Consider the following 4,798-nt stretch of genomic DNA (forward strand, 5'->3'; position numbering starts at 1 on the left):
CCCACCTCCCTACACACGAGAAATTCTCCTCCTCCCAAAGTCTCCAGTAATTGCTTTGTATTTTTCTTTCTCTCTTTTTTCAAACCCATTAGTCGTTTTGTTCATTTAGCAGTAAATTCATGTATCAATTTAAGGAAGATGACATTTTACTACGAGTTTTTTCTTTCTTTTGTTCTTTAGGAGGTTAAACGTATTATTATTTTTATTTTTCACGAAAAAACAAATACAAACCAAAACCAAAACCAAAAACAAAAACACAATGCATTCATAATCCCAGAGATCTATATTTCTCTTGGTACTGCCAGCTTTCCTCCTTATACTTTATCTGTTTTGATCTCTTCTATATCTTCCTTATTGATTGTGAGACCCTTGTGGGCAAAATCCAACTCAGATTTGGTTTTGAATTCCTCCTAGCTTCTGCATGATAGGTCTTTAATAAAGATTGCCAACTGAATGAACGAATCTGCGATAATATATACACCCTCTTCCCCCATGGAAGACCCGATGCAGACCCGACCCTGTGACAGGTTTTCTGCCTCACATCATGTTTAAGGCTCACAATATCCCGAGAGATGATATGCGTTCCCTAAATTCACATAGCTTGTAAGTTGCAAGACACTATTTGAACCCATATTTTTCAGCCCATTTTCTTTCAGCAAAAAAAAAAAAAAGACTGTATGAGCTACATACCAAACTACCTGAAAAGGAGATAAGATTTTATGGTAACCATGGAGATGCATAATTTCCCCTATCGAATTTTATCATCAGAACACTTTTACTTCCTTCTAAGGACTCTGGCCCCTGGAAATCCTAGAAGTCTTTCCAGAATAGCGGACTTTTAACATTTGTTCCCCCTATTATTTATTTATTTTTAATCCGGAATAGCAGACTTTGGAATCAGGAAGCCTCCAAAGATGGGAAACAAAAGAACTATTTCTTTCTTTCTTTTTTTTTTGCTAGTGTGAAGCCCTCGCTCAAGGACAGACTCTTTCAGTAACCAGTCTGAGGTCTTTTGTGAGTCTCTTTTCCAAGAAGAGTAGATTATAATTACTTTACATGCAATTGTGATTACATTTGATTTTGCCCACATTGTGCTAGATGGCATGAATACAGGATTTATTTCTACAAAATTGTCTTTCTTTTCTGATCCCTTTCTACAACAGCTTACCTGCCTACGCCTCACTCTTTTATGCCTCTGCACATGCTGTTCACACTATCTGGAATGATTTTTCCCATCACTCCGTTATTCTAGTAGGTAAACTCCTGGTTGTCCTTCATGACTCAGCCCAATGTAATTTCCATGTTTAAGCCTTTTCTAACTCAATGTAACTCAGTAATTTTGGTCATAGCGCCTGTTTCAATAACCTGTAATATTACACAATATATGTATGGGCTTAATTTTGCTTCTACTGGTCTATAGCTTCTAGCTCCTAGTAAGTGCTCAATATACATCTGCTGAATAACAGAATGAATAAATACAACCAGGCTAATGCCTATAGTAGAGCCACGTTTCTTCCTTATAGTTTAGCTATTTTGGACCAGCAAATCATTTTTTAAAAAAAAATTTGTGATGTAACTGTAGTGGTCTTATATTTGAAATTCAAAAAGGAAACAATTATATTCCAAAACAGGTCCAAAAAATGAAGGTTTTTTTTTTTAACTGCCACATTCACTCCGATGCCCATTCATCTCCTTCAGCATCCCAGAGATTAAGTACATGTTCTACTTAGCTATATAATGAAGTGGCAAATATGCTGCACCACTGACATCAGAGGACAGTTGCCTATAAAACTAGACTTCTGATGTTGGCCTCCAGCTTCGTTCTCTCACAGGTCGTCATCCTCATCCAGCAGAGCAGTTGTTGGAGAAACCTCTAAGTCATGCTCAGACTGTGCTGCCAAAGCTGGGTCCTTGACAACCTCTGGTGGGGCAAGAGCAGGCATGGCAACAAACTCCAAATTAGGGTCGCCAATCAGTTTCCTAGCAAGCCAAAGGAAGGGCTTTTCAAAGTTGTAGTTACTTTTGGCAGAAATGCCATAGTACTGAAGATTCTTCTTTTGGCAGAAGACAATGGATTTTGTCTTATCTTTCCTGGTCTTAAAATCCACTTTGTTGTCATACAACATGATGAGGATGCTTTCACACACTCGTACCAGATCTCTATGCCAGTTAGGTATCTTCTTGTAAGTAACTCTTGATGTTACATCAAGCATCATAATGACATACTGGGCTTGGATGCAATAGCCATCCCTCAGTCCATTGCATTTCTCCTGAATGGCGGTATCCCATATGTTAAATTTTAACAGGTCCTCTGTTGGCATGGAACACAAGAGGATGGACTTCAATGTCCAAGGTGGCTATACACTTCTTCTCAAATTTATCAATCAAATGACATTTTATTGACATAGATTTTCTAGTACTGCCATCACCATCCAAGTTTAAACTGAACCTGGAGTTCTCCCACCCCTCTTCAATTAGGAGAGAATTAGGACATTTCTATGCTTTTTTCTGTCATAGAAATCATATTATAGACAGTTAATTTTTTGCCTTTGCATTGGGAGCATTTATCACAGAGTTTCTAGGAATGAAGGGTGAGAATGCGAGTGAATGAAGAAATGAATAAGTACATAAACACGCAGTGTCATGGAACCACGTTACTCCTTTTTCTACATGCCGCATCTCGATAAATAATTCATTAAGCATTCTCTTTATTTTGATGGCCAGCCATCAAGATGGTTCTTCCCGAAGCATCTCCATCCTCCATCTGACTGAGCACAGTGAATCATTTGAGTGGAGCTAAACAGCATTGCTTGGCTTATTCTCAGCCACACTGGATCTATCTGGGTAAGTAATTACCCATGACTACTTTGGGCTGAAGTTCTCTTTCCTCTTTAACTCTGTTGGATTTTGACAGGGAAGTTGGGATAGCACCAAGTAGGCTTAATTGCAGGAGAGAATGAATAACTCAAGGGTCTGGGAGTATGTAACCTGAAGCAATGTTCCTCAAGTGGCATTCATTTCAAGCCTTATGTTTTATTTGGGTCTTTTCTTTGTATACCATAACTTTTCCATTTATTATATAAAAATAGTGGCTGCTCCTTCCCACTCCTGAATCTTTGAGAACAATTCATACTCCAAGATGAAGAACCATTTAATCTGTGTTGGGTGTATCTAGGGGGTACTTCTACTCTAATAGGAGGACTGGGGAGTCAGGATATCTGGATTTTCCTCCCAGTTTCTGTCATTCTAGTTGTGACTTGCTTTTGTGTTTCCTCATCTGTAGGGATGAGGGTTTCAGTTCACAATCCGTAAGGCTTTTGTAGCTAAAAAATGCATGAACTTTGTGAGCAGCTCCAATTGTATTGCTGGTAGGAGGAATTGGATTGTGTGTATTGATTTCTTATAGCTTGTATTGGATTGGAAATAAAATCATTTTATAAAGAGGTGATGCTGTTCATTTGAAAGGAAGCTCGTAACTAAAATGAGTTTTCCTAACATTTTACTCTCCAGTGATGACTTGTGGTTGAATGGTAATTATCACCAGGCAGTTCTTATAATGTACCCATTACAGCTAAATCATGGAATTAGTTTGTTATAATCACAAAGTTTTGATACAATGAAATTTACCTGACCTACTCATTAATATGTGACTTAGAGTAAATATTTTTGAATCTGAGAGACTTCTGTTCCATATAACTATGCTTACATCTACTTTTGTCACAAAATCTCAAAATAGCAAGAATCACAAGGATTTTACTGGCCAACTAAAGTTCATGGAATTCACAATACATTTATCCTACCTTAGAGATATAAAAATATCTGACACTACAACACAGAAATCCCAATAAAATTCTCCAAGGTTCTGGAACAGAGCATCTCATATTTTAGAGTACGTAAGTATCAGTAGGGAAGAGCTGAAAAAAGCCCACCCCAAGAAATTCTGACTCAATAGCTCCTAGGTGGGGCCCACAAATCTGCATTTTTAACAAACCCTCCCCTATAATTTTGATGCATGGGGTCCACTGAGCCCACTTTGATGAATATTAAAATGGAAATTCTAGAATTAAATATGCCTCAGGAAGAAAAAAACTCAAAAATCCTTACAAAAGTCTTTGAATGAAGCTTAAAATTTTTCATGCACTGTTAAAGTAAGCTAGTGTGTGGGTATATGTGTCTGTGTGTGGGTATTGGTGAATGTATGTTAATGTCCAAAATTGGTCAATTGACTATAATGGTGAGTTTTTCTCTTTTAAGTGGCTATTTTTGGTATAGGACTGAGCAATTTTCACAAGATCATAGCTCCTATTTTTCTTTATGCCTTAGTACATTGAAATACAATGGCACATGTTATCACACTAAGTCATTGGATTTGGAGGAAGTTGGCAGAGAATTAAAAAATCCCTTAACTAGAGCAGGCAAGATTTTCTGATTCTTGAACATGTACCCTGTTACTGCTATATATAAGTGATATTTCTTCCTTCTTAGAAACAGTGGTTTTACGTTTCCCTCAGAAGAAAATGTGAATATAGGGCAAAGGAAGAAAATATGTGGCAAAAAAAAAAAATGCCTCTGAGCTGTCTGTCTGGTCACTTAGGGGAAAAAAGAGAATAAAAATGATGACCCCCCCCCAAACGTTATACTCTAAAATTTCGTGCAACATCTCTGTTGCCTGCTTGGAAGTTTCATACTCCATTTCACCTGTCTACACAGCTGTGGAATCAGATCTGTGGTCAGCTCTTCTACCTCTAATGCTGCCCTGGGGCTCAGGTGGACCTTAGGAGGAACTCTAAGCTGCAGG

At 37.8% G+C, this 4,798-nt stretch overlaps 1 pseudogene; it reads right to left on the bottom strand.

Annotated features, from left to right (window-relative positions):
• Positions 1–1,826: 1,826 nt before the first annotated feature.
• On the bottom strand, positions 1,827–2,213 carry LOC143661522 (GTP-binding nuclear protein Ran pseudogene; annotated as a pseudogene).
• Between the last annotated feature and the right edge of the window lie 2,585 nt (positions 2,214–4,798).

This window comes from Tamandua tetradactyla, chromosome 17 (assembly GCF_023851605.1).
Source record: "Tamandua tetradactyla isolate mTamTet1 chromosome 17, mTamTet1.pri, whole genome shotgun sequence".
NCBI classification, from domain to species: domain Eukaryota; kingdom Metazoa; phylum Chordata; class Mammalia; order Pilosa; family Myrmecophagidae; genus Tamandua; species Tamandua tetradactyla.